A 17,008-nucleotide genomic window follows, 5' to 3' on the forward strand; every position below is an offset into this window, starting at 1 on the left:
AAAATAAATATATACAAAGTAGATGCCATAGTTTGGAGCAATTTAATATCTTCCTCACATTGACGCACTTATATGTTTTCAATAGCTTGGAATACACTTTAACCATAATTTACAATGTGAAATTGACATTGTAACACATGACATGGGATGTTTACAGTTCACAATACAATCCTGATTTGTGTGGCCATCAGCAGGAGAAAACTATGCTAATTTGTGTGTATAGTATGCAAGCAATGTACGTAGCACACATAATGGGCATACACAGTATGCAAACAATGTAACTAACACACATAATGTGCAAAGCAAGCACTTACATATGCAGGATGCAGTCTCTCTCTCTCTCTCTCTCTCTCTCTCTCTCTCTCTCTTCTCACACTCACACACACACACACACACACACACACACACACACACACACACACATACGTGCACCCGTATACATATATATATCGAATGAGGTGGCGCGATGATTAGCATATTGGCCTTGCATTCAGGAGGGCAATGTTTCAAATTTGCATCTAGCAGTTAAAATTTAGGTTTTCCATTATTTTTCTAAATCGCTTATTTCCAATGCCCATATGGTTTCTTTGAAAAAGACACAGCTTGTCTTCTTCACCATCCCTTTAAAGGCCGAGCTTGTGCCCTGTTTTTAATGATCTCACGGTCAATGGTACATAAATCCTGAATCCAGTGCGCCTATGCTAGATTTGCTACCGGTCGGTCCGAACAATACGTAAGTGTTATGGAGATGCTTCGGGAACTCAAACGGGAATTCATGGAGGGAAGGCGACGTTCTTTTCGAGGAACGCTATTGAGAAAAATTTAGACAACCGGCATCTGAAGCTGACTGCCGAACGATTTTACTTCCACCATCATACATTGGTAGCAAGGACTGAGAACAGAAGATGCGAGAAATTTGGGCTCTATTTGCGAGTGGAAAAGTGGAGGGAATGAATAGTAGTCGTACATGATATCCTCCGCCAAGCACTGTGCGATGGCTTGTGGAGTATCTGTGTAGATGCAGGAGTAGATGTATAATGTACGCCAACCACAAATAACATTGTCCCTGTACAATTCCACCGTTGTTTTATAAGTGTGGGCCCATTCCTATTCATTCATTATTACACCTGCCAACACAGTGATAAGTTGCGTTGTCACATCCAAGTTAGCAGCAGTAACATAAAAAAAACAGCGAGTTACCTGAGAAAAATATATACGATCTGTGCAATAAAATGACCCAGATCACGAGTTAGCAGCACAGTCCCCCAATGAGGCTGCTTTCTACGAGGTAATTAGTAATCGAATAAGCGGTTGGCTGTGATCTGAAGCAACTGTGCTGTTTAACGCTTCGAGTGTGTCATTGCTGTGTGGTAACACTTGCATATGGCAAAAGAGTGATATAATGCAAGTTTGTTTTATTATTGCATAATGAAACAGTGCTTTAGCTCATATGATGAAGTTTATTTTATCGTTGTTGAATTAAATTAAGATTAAACTGTGATTTTGCTCATACATGTTTACCTTGGTAACATGAAGACAGGTAATAATCTTTACATGTCTAATAACTGCTCTATGCGCTTGCTCGTGTTACGAGAAACGGCAGTCCCGCTCATGGGCTAAACTCTATTCCTCCCTTAGTTTCTCACTAATATATACACCCATAAATCCACAATGATAAGTTGGTCATACACGGCCGGCCGCTGTGGCCGAGCGATTCTAGGCGCTTTAATTTGGAACCGCGCGACCGCTATGGTCGTAGGTTCCAATCTAAGTTCTAGGGGACTGATGACCTTAGATGTTAAGTCCCATCGTGCTTAGAGCCATTTGAACCATTTTGAGTTTGGTAAGGTTCTCATCCCATCCTAACAAATGTCCTGGTTATCGTCATGATGTGACATGGCGATTTTCCGCTGTGATACAGTACTTACCTCATGTCATTATGACTGAATATTGACCTGGTGCACCTCATCCTCTGCATATGGTGCCTTTGAAATCGTATACCTCATACCTTTGCCAGTCTCTGGGTGGCCCCTGTCCCTGTACAGCACATGTACATTTTCGAGCAGAGATCTACAAACTCCATAATGTGCATCTCATTTGCTTCATCATTATTCATCTAGCAGATAACTATATTTTAGCAATATCAGCTGCTTATCTAGCTGGGTAGAAAGCATTGGGGAGCACCTTATTACTTCATACGGATTGCAGTGCCTTACCCAATAGATGAATGTCTGTGTCCATACAAAGTAACTTTTAGTCAACAAAATGGCTTCTTTTAAAACTCTTAACAATACTGATACGTATGGAGTTTAGGTATGTCCATAGACACATACCTATGTAAACAGGGTTCGTGAACCCTATGAAAAACTTCCCCGTCTCAAGAAACACGAGTTCTATATTGAATATTATGGTCGATATGAAATATATTCTCTTGCAATATAATGCGCATCTCAACAGGTGATGAAGTTAATTTTGCATTTGTTTTAACATTTCCCATACTTTTGCCGAAAACCGCATTATTCACCCGTGAACCATGGACCTTGCCGTTGGTGTGGAGGCTTACGTGCCTCAGCGATACAGATGGCCGTACCGTAGGTGCAACCACAACGGAGGGGTATCTGTTGAGAGGCCAGACAAACGTGTGGTTCCTAAAGAGAGGCAGCAGCCCTTTCAGTAGTTGCAGGGGCAACAGTCTGGATGATTGACTGATCTGGCCTTGTAACAATAACCAAAACGGCCTTTTTGTTCTGGTACTGCGAACGGGTGGAAGCAAGGGGAAACTACAGCCGTAATTTTTCCCGAGGGCATGCAGCTTTCAAAAATGGTTCAAATGGCTCTGAGCACTATGGGACTCAACTGCTGAGGTCATTATTCCCCTAGAACTTAGAACTAGTTAAACTCAACTAACCTAAGGACATCACAAACATCCATGCCCGAGGCAGGATTCGAACCTGCGACCGTAGCGGTCTTGCGGTTCCAGACTGCAGCGCCTTTAACCGCACGGCCACTTCGGCCGGCGCATGCAGCTTTACTGGATGGTTAAATGATGATGGCGTCCTCTAGGGTGAAATATTCCGGAGGTAAAATAGTCCCCCATTCGGATCACCGGGCGGGGACTACTCAAGAGGACGTTGTTATCAGGAGAAAGAAAACTGGCGTTCTACGGATCGGAGCGTGGAATGTCAGATCCCTTAATCGAGCAGGTAGGCTAGAAAATTTAAAAAGGGAAATGGATAGGTTAAAGTTAGATATAGTGGGAATTAGTGAAGTACGGTGACAGGAGGAACAAGACTTTTGGTCAGGTGAATACAGGGTTATAAATACAAAATCAAATAGAGGTAGTGCAGGAGTAGGTTTAATAATGAATAAAAAAATAGGCGTGCGTGTAAGCTACTACAAACAGCATAGTGAACGCAATATTGTGGCCAAGATGGACACGAAGCCCACGCCTACCACAGTAGTACAAGTTTATATGCCAACTAGCTCTGCAGATGATGAAGAAACTGATGAAATGTATGATGAGATAAAAGAAATTATTCAGATAGTGAAGGGAGATGAAAATTTAATAGTCATGGGTGACTGGAATTCGAGTGCAGGAAAAGGGAGAGAAGGAAACATGGTAGGTGAATATGGATTGGGGCTAAGAAATAAAAGAGGAAGCCGTCTGGTAGAATTTTGTGCAGAGCATAACTTAATCATAGCTAACACTTGGTTCAAGAATCATAAAAGAAGGTTGTATACATGGAAGAATCCCGGAGATACTAAAAGGTATCAGATAGATTATATAATGGTAAGACAGAGATTTAGGAACCAGGTTTTAAATTGTAAGACATTCCCAGGGACAGATGTGGAATCTGACCACAATCTATTGGTTATGAACTGCAGATTAAAATTGAAGAAACTGCAAAAAGGTGGGAATTTAAGGAGATGGGACCTGGATAAACTGACTAAACCAGAGGTTGTACAGTGTTTCAGGGAGAGCATAAGGGAACAATTGACAGCAGTGGGGAAATAAGTACAGTAGAAGAAGAATGGGTAGCTCTGAGGGATGAAGTAGTGAAGGCAGCAGAAGATCAAGTAGGTAAAAAGAGGAGGGCTAGTAGAAATCCTTGGGTAACAGAAGAAATATTGAATTTAATTAATGAAAGGAGAAAATATAAAAATGCAGTAAATGAAGCAGGCAAAAAGGAATACAAACGTCTCAAAAATGAGATCGATAGGAAGTGCAAAATTTCTAAGCAGGGATGGCTAGAGGACAAATGTAAGGATGTAGAGGCCTATCTCACTAGGGGTAAGATAGATACCGCCTACAGGAAAATTAAAGAGACCTTTGGAGAAAAGAGAACCACTTGTATGAATATCAAGAGCTCAGATGGAAATCCAGTTCTAACCAAAGAAGGGAAAGCAGAGAGATGGAAGGAGTATATAGAGGGTCTATACAAGGGCGATGTACTTGAGGACAATATTATAGAAATGGAAGAGAATGTAGATGAAGATGAAATGGGAGATACGATACTGCGTGAAGAGTTTGACAGAACACTGAAAGACCTGAGCCGAAACAAGGCCCCGGAAGTAGACAACATTCCATAAGAGCTACTGACGGTCTTGGGAGAGCCAGTCCTGACAAAACTCTACCATCTGGTGAGGAGGATGTATGAGACAGGCGAAGTAACTTCAGACTTAAAGAAGAATATAATAATTCCAATCCCAAAGAAAGCAGGTGTTGACAGGTGTGAAAATTACGGAACTATCAGTTTAATAAGTCACAGCTGCAAAATACTAACGCGAATTCTTCACAGACGAATGGAAAAACTGGTAGAAGCCGACATCGGGGAAGATCAGTTTGGATTCTGTAGTAATGCTGGAACACGTGAGGCAATACTGACCTTACGACTTATCTTAGAAGAAAGATTAAGGAAAGGAAAACCTACATTTCTAGCATTTGTACACTTAGAGAAAGGTTTTGACAATGTTGACTGGAATACTCTCTTCCAAATTCTAAAGGTGGGATGGGTAAAATACAGGGAGAGAAAAGCTATTTACAATTTGTACAGAAACCAGATGGTAGTTATAAGAGTCGGCGGACATGAAAGGGAAGCAGTGGTTGGGAAGGGAGTGAGACAGGGTTGTAGCCTCTCCCCAATGTTATTCAATCTGTATATTGAGCAAGCAGTAAAGGAAACAAAAGAAAAATTCGGAGTAGGCATTAAAATCCATGAAGAAGAAATAAAAATTTTGAGGTTCGCCGATGAAATTGCAATTCTGTCAGAGACACCAAAGGACTTGGAAGAGCAGTTGAACGGAATGGACACTGTCTTGAAAGGAGGATATAAGATGAACATCAACAAAAGCAAAACGAGGATAATGGAATGTAGTCGAATTAAGTCGGGTGATGCTGAGGGAATTAGATTAGGAAATGAGACGCTTAAAGTAGTGAAGGAGTTTTGCTATTTGGGGAGCAAAATAACTGATGATGGTCGACGTAGAGAAGATATAAAATGTAGACTAGCAATGGCAAGGAAAGCGTTTCTGCAGAAGAGAAATTTGTTAACATCGAGTATAGATTTAAGTGTCAGGAAGTCGTTTCTGAAAGTGTTTGTATGGAGTGTAGCCATGTATGGAAGTGAAACATGGACGATAAATAGTTTGGACACGAAGAGAATAGAAGCTTTCGAAATGTGGTGCTACAGAAGAATGCTGAAGATTAGATGGGTAGATCACATAACTAATGAGGAGGTATTGAATAGGATTGGGGAGAAGAGGAGTTTGTGGCACAAATTGACGAGAAGAAGGGGCCGGTTGGTAGGACATGTTCTGAGGCATCAAGGGATCACAAATTTAGCATTGGAGGGCAGTGTGGAGGGTAAAAATCGTAGAGGGAGACCAAGAGATGAATACACTAAGCACATTCAGAAGGATGTAGGTTGAAGTAGGTACTGGGAGATGAAGAAACTTGCACAGGATAGGTTAGCATGGAGAGCTGCATCAAACCAGTCTCAGGACTGAAGACCACAACAACAACAACAATCTTTTTCAAATGAACATATCATGGAAGCCATTTTTCCAGCATGTCTAGGGTGACCGAAATGTTTGTCAGCATCTGAAAATGCTCTAATTCACAGAATAATGTAGGAAAGGAGGAAAAATTGACACTCATGACTGATGATACGGGGTAGTACTGAATACAAAAACGAGTGCAAAAACTGGCCAATAGATGCCGTTGAACAGCAACACGTCAGTGAGGTGTGTGAGAATTGTGTGTAGAATGAACTGTAGTGAGAGACGAAGCCAGATGCGCCAGCAGCCACTACATGTTGACTTTACAAGAAAAGGCACTATTAGTGAAGCTTTACTATCAGAATGAAGAACCAGTTACCGCAGCTTTACGATCCTACTGCCGTAAGAAGGATATTTGCGTGGGCAAAAGTCCTGTGACAAGTGTCGCTGTGAATTCGAAGCCAAGGGTCGGTCCCTTAGCGGGCGACCAGGCACAAGTGCTACTGTTGCTCGGACAGTTCAGGAAAAAATTGTGGCTTTAGAAGATTCATCTACGCACGATGAATTCAGCGCTCGTTAAGTCAAACGTTGAACCGGCATTTCACACACTTCTATTTGAAGAGCACTAAGGTATACCCTCCAGTGATATCCGTACAAAATCCAGCGTCATCATGATCTGTTAGCCACTGATATTGTGTTGCGGAAAGCATTTTCAGTGTGTGCACGTCAAAAATGAAGAAGATGACAGTTGGTTGTCTACACGTTGTTGACCAACGAAACCCATTTATTTTGAGGATCTGTCAACACACTCAATTGCAGAACTTGGGCTACCGAAATCCTAGAACTGTCGTGGAAACCCCGTTGCACGACGAGAAAGTCACAGTGTGATGTGAATTTAGCAGATCTGTCGTGATCAGACCCTTTTTATTCGAAAAAAATGTGGGGTTTTACTCTTAAAACTGTCAGCATGACAAGTGCAAGGTACGCTATTATGCTGTACCAACTACACCCGTTGATATGTAGCCTGATCGGATATCTCAACTGAAATGCTAGCCAATTTGCATCAGTCGTTCCGTACCAGACTGCAAATGTGTATTGCCGCTGCCGGTGGTCATTTTGAACGTAAGCGTAACCTGTGATGTTCAGTTTTCAAGTTGCTGGTCAGAATCCACATAACTAATGTACGCACTTGTGTTGTTCTTTAGTGTATGCTACCACAGGTCTTACACAACTGTCAGTGTGGGAATTTTTCAATATATTTAAGCGGATCGCACTAGAACCCTGCAACAAACACCACTGATATTCAAATTTGTCCCACTTAAAAAGTGAATGTTTGCACAAAAATTACACTTCCTAAGTATTAGCACATTTTGTGAATTGGCTAACTATATGTGCCCCTGTCTACCAATCCCTTCTTGGGAAGAATATTCTTCACTTGGAACGAGTACTGTTCGTTAAATGCATGAAATGTATTTTCAGTCGCAAATATCGACAACCATCAGCTGTATAATTGAATGACGACAATGAAAATTTGTGCCTGGCTTGGACTCGAACCCAGGTTCGTGCTTATTGAGAGTGGTTGCCTTACAACTAGGCTATCTGAGCACGATTCACGGCCAGACCCAAATTTTCATATGTCGTCAACATTGTGTCTACAATTTGTACACCCATTACGTATATGCCCATACTAGAGAGACATTTTACTTGAAAGTCGCTTACCCATTGTCGGCGGATAAATACGATATTTCAATGCCTGTGTTGTTCAGGAGCCCGAAGAAACATTCCACCATACTTCTGAACAAGGCAGGGACTGCACATTGCATTCATCTGCTGAAACCGGGAAAGCGATGCTCAATTAAAATGTCTCCCTTGTTATAAGTTGATCCGGCCGAAATGGCCGAGCGGTTCTAGGCGCTACAGTCTGGAACCGCGCAACCGCTACGGTCGCAAGTTCGAATCCTGCCTCGGGCATGGAGTGTGTGATGTCCTTAGGTTAGTTAGGTTTAAGTAGTTCTAAGTTCTAGGGGACTGATGACCTCAGATGTCAAGTCCCATAGTGCTCAGAGCCATTTGAACTATTTGTTAAAGGTTGTAAACACATGGTTGACTACATATGGTAGTTTCGATTTGGCCATGAACCATGTTCGGATAGCCTAATGGCAAGGCGGCCACTCGCAGTAAGGGGGATATCTGGGTTCGAGTTCGAAAAAAATGTTCAAATGTGTGTGAGATCTTATGGGACTTAACTGCTAAGGCCATCAGTCTCTAATCTTAAACACTACTTAACCTAAATTATCCTAAGGACAAACACACACATCCATGCCCGAGGGAGGACTCGCACCTCAGCCTGGACCAGCCGCACAGTCCATGACTGCAGCGCCTCCGACCGCTCGGCTAATCCCGCGCGGCTCGATTCCGGATCCGGCACATATTTTCATTGTCGTCATTCCATTATAGAGTTGATTTTTTTTCTATATTAGGAACTGAAAATACATTTCATGTATTTCATAATGACTGTAGTCACCGCAGTGTCTGTTGCTTCGGACGTGCATGCATGACCAAAGGGACATCGCATTGTAATTTGGCATAACACAGACACTACAGCATCGTTCTTTGTTGTATATGTTAATTCTGAGTGCCTTCTCGCCCTTGTGTCGTGCTGTAACGGTGATCCCATTGTCTCACACTCTACCCTTACAGAAGGACACGTACCAGTTGTGTTAGGGTATTAGGTTGTGTGTGCATTTGACTAGTCGTAATTATTTTGCATCGTACATTGGGTAAGATACTGAGAGATGGTTGCTCTCTGAGCAAGAATAACATGCGAAGAGAGTTCATGTGATTTCACACCAACGTTGCTATGACCAAGACATAGGATTATAGGTTACTGAATGAGAAATCAGTTGATTACTGTAGCTGTGCGCAGCCATTAGCTAATAAAGCTCGAACACCAAGTAGAAATCATTCCCATATAACCGACAATTTCAGCGGCGCTGCACACAGTTCATTCAACCTGAATTAAAAAATCTTACATTACATACCGATTTTCTTCCACAATTTGTGTGGGTCTGTTGCGCGTTTCCTTGTTGAGCACTTGGCAGTTTTTGCTCTGTGCCATGATCAGGTTAGTGAGAGTAATTAAATACAGAATATATTTCGTTTTCAAAAAGAAACACCAAGAATATTATGCTGTGCTTCGTGGACTCGTAAAGATTCATGCTGGCACCACTGCAGAAACTTGCTGAAGCCATGCGTGAGGAGGATTTGCATCTTACTCCTCTTGAATATCCTGATGATACTAAGTTTCAGCTTGTAGCGAAGAAAAAAGTCAGCCCATTCGAATGTCTGGATACAATGAGAAACTCAATGAAACTACAATGTACAACATAACTACATTCTCCATTAAACTTATAGATGATACCATAATGGATACAGATTACTGACCCTTGGAAAGCGATTGGCAGGAGTGTTACATCTCTAACTTAAGGGAACATACATCTCTTTATTTGGACACGTACTTATACTTACTTGAATACATTTTAGAGCAATTCTGGAGTGTACATATGGAAACACGTCGTAGGTGAATCCCGCATTCTACTAAACCGCACTATGATTTCATGGAACGCCACGCTCAAATGCACATGTGTGAACATTGAACTCTTAACTGACGCTAATGTGCTGCTGTTTTTTGAGCACATGATCTATGGGAACTTTCCCAGTATTTCCATAGGCACTAAGGCAAATAACCTACAAATAAAGTTGAATAAACTTTCTGCCATTTACGTTATATCATATACCAGGATGTAAACAACGCAATGGGTATGCTATGTCGCAATATCTACCTATTGGAGAGTTAGAATGGCTGCCGAGTGAATAAATCGTGGGACTGGGCGATTTCTCATCTGTGCCGACACATTGTGATGTAGAATGCATTTTGGATGTAAACATAATGTATCCCAATAGTTTGCATAACATGTCTTTACGTTCAAAGTAACGAGTGCCGCAAAACGGTTCCAACTGAAGATGCTGACATTGTTGGAATGAAAAAAAAGGTACATAATACAGTATCGAAACCTCCATCAGTTTCTAAAGTTGTAATTGAAACTGGGTAGAGTCATCTGCACTCTTTCCTTCAAGCAGCACCCCTGGTTGAAGGAATCTAATGAGGTGCAGGGTGTTCCAAAAGTCCGTTTACATTTTAAAATTCAATACTTCATTGAATAATGTAGGTAGACAGATACAAATTGAGACACATGTTTGAAATTACATGGGATTTTAATGAAACCGAAAAAGTGCACAAAATTAAGGATAGATGGCGCCTCGTGCGATAAAAAATTAATAATTAAAATAACAATCGATTTTTAGCAAAAACGATGTTCTTTGTAACAAATGCTCAATATGTCGGTCGTCACTCATCAAAAAAACATGTAGACAATGGATAATGTTGTGAACAGCACTCTAAAGCATATCAATAGGTATGGTGAGAAATTGCCATCAGATGTCGTCTCTTAGTAACCCGAATGATGTCGGATAGTAATAATAGAGTTGCAACTTCGGGTAACTCAACGACCAGTAGCACTGAAGTGCGGGGACCTGGGAGGCTAAGCGTGTTGGAAGTGGTAGCTCAGCATATGATATGCACCAAACGATGTGTGCAAGAGATCTCTCACAAATGTAGCTATATGCGATGTAGTCATCCTCCATAAAATCCACACCTTCATGAAGGTGTTTATTAGCCAAGCTAGGGAGGATCCGATTCTACACTGAAGCGCCAAAGAAACTGGCATAGGCATGCGTATTCAAATACAGAGACAAGTAAACAGGCAGAATACGGCGCTGCGATCGGCAACGCCTATATACGAGAACAAGTGTCTGGTGCAGTTCTTAGATCGGTTACTGCTGCAACAATGGCAGGTTATCAAGATTTAAGTGAGTTTGAACGTTGTGTTACAGTCGGCGCACCAGCGATGGCACACAGCATCTCCGAGGTAGCGATGAAGTGGGGATTTTCCCGCACGACCATTTCACGAGTGTACCGTGAATATCAGGAACCCTGTAAAACATCAAAACTCCGAAATCGCTGCGGCTGGAAAACGATCCTGCAAGAACTGGACCAATAATGACTGAAAAGAATCGTTCAACGTGACAGAAGTGCAACCCTTCGGCATATTGCTGCAGATTTCAATGCTGGGCCATTATTAAGTGTCAGCCTGCGAACCATTCTACGAAACATCATCGATATGGGCGTTCGGAGCCGAAGGCCCACTCGCGTACCCTTGCTGACTGCAGGACACGAAGTTTAACGCCTCACCTGGGCAAGGTCAACACCCACATTGGACTGTTGATAACTGAAAACATGTTGCCTGGTGGGACGAGTCTCGCTTCGAATGGTATCGAGTGGATGGACGAGTGTGCGTATGGAGACAACCTCATGAATCCGTGGTCCCCGATTGTCACCAGGGGACTGTTCAAGCTGGTGGAGGCTCTGTAATGGTGTGGGGCGTGTGCAGATGGAGTGATATGGGACCCCCGATACGTCTAAATACGACTCTGATAGGTGACACGTACGTAAGCATCCCATGTTATCACCTGCATCTTTTCATGTCCATTCCATTCATATACATTGTGCATTCCAACGGGCCTGGGCAGTTCCGACAGGACAATGCGACACCCTTCACGTCCATAATTGCTACAGAGGGGCTCCAGGAAGACTGTTTTGAGTTTAAACACTTCCGCTGGCCACCAGACTCCCCAGACATGAACATTATTGAGCATATCTTGGATGCCATGCAACGAGCTCGTTGTGTTTCACATTTATGGACAGCCTTTCAGGATTCATGGCGTCAACTGCCTCCAGCACTACTACATACATTAGTCTAGTCCATGACACGTCGTATTCCCGCACTTCTGCGTGTTCGTGGGGCCCTACATTGTCCTAGGCAGGTGTTCCAGTTTCTTTGGCTCTTCAGTGTACTACGGAAATGGAAAGTGCTATTGATGTGCGGTTTTTACAGAATGGATTGGTAGTCAGGCACTCGTATTGTTTGCCAATAATAAGATTGCAGTAATAGTCAGAATGTGTAATTTTTTCGCAGACACACACTTTTTTAAATACGACAAACTAAAAGTAAGGTAGATTAGAAAGTCAGTTATGCTTGTCCCAGGATTGTGAGAAATTTTCACTCCGTCACTTTCTTGTGCCGTTCAACCTGCGTAGTTGCTAGGTACAATGTTGTTATGTTTCCTTGTAGTGTGCTTGTGTGCTCCTTGCATCTCACTACTCAGTGTGTGACACTCGAAGCAGTAGGTCATGTGTGGACAATGGGATTTACCAATGCAGAAAAAGACGATATGCTTTTGGTGTATGGAGAGTGAAGGGAGAATGCGGCTATATATCCAATTAATGTCAACCATTTCGGCAATTATCCATCAGCCTCTTGAACCAGTTACGTGAAAGTGGTAGTATAACACCTAGACGGCGTAACAGAAGGAAATAAGTCACGACAGAAGAGAGGGAGATTAATGTTCTTGCTGCTGTGGCAGTTGATTCGCACGATAGCTCAGCGCAATCGCACGTGGAAGTGGCATAAGTTAGGCAAGTATACTACCCCATTCTCCATAGACCATTCCTAGCAAAACTCTCTCCATCAAAAGCTGCGTGGAAATGATTATGAGAATAGCTTTAACTTTTGTATGTGGACATTAAGACGGGGTACCCGAAATGTACCATGTATCTGCTTTAGTGATGAAGCCACATTTACCAATCATAGCCAGGTGAACCACAGAAGCATGCACTGTTGGCAGTCCCCGTTGGCTTCGTTACGTCGAGCGTAATCAATGGAGTGTAAACAAATGGTGTGGTATAGTGAACCATCAGCTCATAGGCCCCTGTTTCATAGACGGAACACTGAATGCACAAAAGTATCGCAGCCAACTAACAGATCGTTTACCACGGATGCTAGAACACGTTCCTCTGAAGACTAGGAGGAACCTGTGAAACCAACAAGATAGCTGTCCAGCCTATAGTTCACGAAGTACTACAGCATGTCTTTACGAATTGTTTCCAAACAGTTGGACTGGATGCAGAGAACCTGTACCTTGGCCGTCCCGCTTCCCGACTTTGACACCTGTAGTCTTTTTTCTGCGGTAAAATCTGAAAGACGCAGTTTAGAAGGACATAGAAGAGCCAAAGAAAATGGTACACCTGCCTAATATCGTGTAGGGCCCCACAAGCAAGCAGAAGTGCCGCCATACGACGTGGCATGGACTCTCCTAATGTCTGGAGTACTGCGTGAGGGAACTGACACCATGAATACTTATAGGCTGTCCATAAATGTGAAAGAGTACGAGGGGATAGAAATCTCTTCTGAACAGCACATCTAAGATACGCTCAATAATGTTCAGGCCTGGGGAGTTTGGTGGCCAGCGGAAGTGTTTAAATTCAGAAGAGCCACTATGTAGCAATCCTGGACGTAACGTGTGTCGCATTGTTCGGTCGGAATTGCCCAAGTCCGTTGGAATGCACAATAGACATGAATGGATGCAGGTGACCAGACAGGATGCTTTCGTACGTGTCACCTGTCAGAATCGCATCTAGACATATCGGAGGTCCCACATCACTCCAACTGCACATTCCCCACACTATTTCAGAGCCTCCACTAGCTTGAACAACCACTGCTGACATGCAGGGTCCATGGATTAATGAGGGTGTCTTCATACTCGTTCATTTCCATCCCCTCGATACAATTTGAAACGAGACTCGTCCGACCAGGCAACATGTTTCCAGTCATCAACAGTCCAATGTGGGTGTTGACGGGCCCAGACGAGACGTAAGGCTTTGTGTCGTGCAGTCATCTAAGGTACACGAGTGAGCCTTCGGCTCCAAAAGCCCATATCGATGATGTTTCCTTGTATGGTTCACACGCAGACACTTGTTGATTGCTCAGCTTTGAAATCTGCAGCTATGTGCTGGAGGGTTGCACTTGTGTCACTTTCAATGGTTCTCTTGAGTCGTCGTTGGTCCCGTTCTTTCATGGTGTCTTTCCGGCCCAGCGATATCAGAGATTTTACTTTACCGGATTCCTGATATTCGCAGTGCACTCGTGAAATGGTTGTACGAGAAAATCCCCACTTCATCGCTGCCGCGGAGATACTGTGTCCCATCGCTCGTGCGCCGACCATAACACCACGTTCAGACTCACTTAAATCTTGATAACCTGCCACTGTAGCAACAGTAACCGATCTAAGAACTGCACCAGACACTTGTTGTCTTATATAGGCATTTCCGACCACAGCGCCGTATTCTGCCTGTTTACATATCTGTGTATTTGAATACGCATGCTTATACCAGTTTAATGTAAGATACAGCTATTTTGAATATAATGTTAATTCTTCACGTACAGAATTTTATGCTGAGTAAAATTCCGTATATTTTTGAAACTACTTGTATAACATGTGGACAGTCAAGCCATACCTCGTCGGTCGTGCACCATCGCGTGTCTTTTCATGTGGAACATGAGATAGTGAACTGAGATTCTTGAATATCTTAAGGATTTTATCTGATAAAGGACGTCTTCTTGTAAGCGTTGGTGTGTTGGAGGTTAGGTTGTGCTGAGAAATTACTGTTAAGAAAAAAATTCGGTACTTTGCACCATTTCCAAGTTAGTTACCATTGAAAATAGCCTATCAAGTAGCCACGTGCAACAATTCAAGCACTTCCATGCACTAAAAGGCGGTAATGCACAGACATCTGTTGGACTTTTAGTTACCACTTGTCGAAATGCCCATTACTGCTTAAAATGTGCCTTTCTCGGTAGTGATAAACTTAGTCTAGGTGATCAAAATTTACGTTTTTCGAGTTGAGGAAATTACACGATGAACACGCTTGGCGACACTGTCTCCGGCAGTCTCTTTGCTCACACGACGATCTGATTGGATAACTTCAATGCTAAATAACTAGGGAACAGCGCAACCTTTTTTTTTAACAGTTATAGCCCCTTCAACATCCTTAGAAGTTTTCAAGAATGCTTCTGACCATCCCACATTTATTTATTTATTTATTTATTCTACCTCAGCTAAATCATTCCAGTTTGTCTATAATGTGTAATACTCCACCTACTCGAATTTTCGCATTTTCTCATCACGGATAATACCACCATATGCAGCACGGTGTTAATGTTGGAAATCTTCTATTTTATGGTTGATGTAGTGTATACATGTAAAAGTTTAGTTCAACAGAGGTGTGGTAGGCAATCGTGTGCTGGTTCTTCCTTCAAGCAGTAGGATGTTCATCCACACAAATGTCTTAAAGCTCTCAGAAGTCTCGGCAGAAATATGAATTTTTGACTTGACGTTAACAATTCTTACACTAATAAACCGTTTCGTATCCCCGTATCCTAAATCTTAAGAGTAGCTAAAAATTCTCAGCTGTCCGCTGCGGCCGAGGGGTTCTAGGCGCTTCAGTCCGGAACCGCGCTGCCGCTACGGTCGTAGGTTCGAATCCCGCCTCGGGCATGGATGTGTGTGATGTCCTTAGGTTAGTTAGGTTTAAGTAGCTCTAAGTCTAGGAGACTGATGACCTCAGATGTTAAGTCCCATAGTGCTCAGAGCCACTAAACACTAAAAATTCTCAGCAGAGATTTAACAATAAAACAGTTTTTCGTACCATTTGAAAGTTTCTTCAGCGCAAAATGACAAATTTCAAACACAGTAACGCTAATAAAGTAATATCTCGTTGAGAGAATATTATTTTTTTTACACGTCTAATTCCGTAGGACCAAATTGAGGAGCTAATCTTTGAGGTCATGGAACGTGTCAGTACCTGAAATTACAACATAAAAGTAATAACAGATACAATGAAATGTTTATGACCCCAAAAATGGAGAAGCAATAATTTTATGTAAGTGCAATAAATAACATAGCACAGCAATCAGCTTAATTTTTCAAGGAACTCCTCGACAGAATAGAAGGAGTGACCCATGAGAAAAATCTTCAGTCTCGAATTGAAAGCGATTGGACTACTGCTAAGATTTTTGAATTCTTCTGGTAGTTTATTGAAAATGGATGCAGCAGTATACTGGAAGCCTTTCTACACAATAGTCAAGGAAGTGCGACCCAAATGCAGATTGGATTTTTGCCTAATATTAAGTGAGTGAAAGCTGCTAATTCTTGGGAATAAGCTGAAATTGTTAACCAGAAACGACAGTACAGAATATATGTATTGAGAGGCCGATGTCAGAATACCCAGACTAATGATCAGGGGTCGACAAGAGGTTTGCGAACTTACACCACTTATTGCCCGAACCGCCCGTTTCTGAGCCAAAAATAACCTTTGAGAATGGGAAGAGTTACCCCAAATATAATACGATACGCCATAAGTGAATTAAGATAAGCAAAGTAGAATACTTTTCGTGTCGAACTTTCACTTACTTCAGATACCGTTCGAATAGTAAAAATGGCAACATTAAGTCTTTGGACAAGATCCTAAACGTGGGATTTTCACAACAGTTTGCTTTCTGAAGATCTAAAAACTTGAACTGTTCACTTTCGCTATTCATAGGCCCATTCTGTGAAATTAAAACGTCGGGCTTTGTTGAATTGGATATTACAAACTGGAAAAACTGAGTCTTACTGTGATTTAGCGTTAGTTTATTTCCTACAAACCATGAACTTCTGTCGTGAACTGCACTATTTGAAACAGAGCCAATGTTGCGCCTAACATCCTTTACTACCAAAGTAGTGTCATCAGCAAACAGAAATAATTTAGAATTACCTGTAATACTAGGTGGCATATCATTTATTTAAACAAGGAACGGGAATGGCCCCTGCACTAATCCCTGGGGTAGCCCCATTTGACCGTACCCCACTCAAACCCCACATCATAGCCATTCTCAACATTGTGAATAATGACCTTTTGCTGCCTGTTGTTAAAGTAAGAGGTGAACCAGCTGTGAGCTACTCCCTGTATTCCATAATGGTCCAACTTCTGGAGCAGTATTTTGTGATCAACGCA

The 17,008-nt window shown here is 42.3% G+C and overlaps 1 protein-coding gene across 1 annotated transcript in view; it reads left to right on the plus strand.

The window, feature by feature from the left end:
- Positions 1-17,008, plus strand: part of LOC124556400 — a 720,172-nt gene that overhangs the window by 208,430 nt on the left and 494,734 nt on the right. The gene's annotated exons all lie outside the window — the stretch shown is intronic.

The sequence above is a fragment of the Schistocerca americana genome, chromosome X (assembly GCF_021461395.2).
Source record: "Schistocerca americana isolate TAMUIC-IGC-003095 chromosome X, iqSchAmer2.1, whole genome shotgun sequence".
NCBI lineage: Eukaryota > Metazoa > Arthropoda > Insecta > Orthoptera > Acrididae > Schistocerca > Schistocerca americana.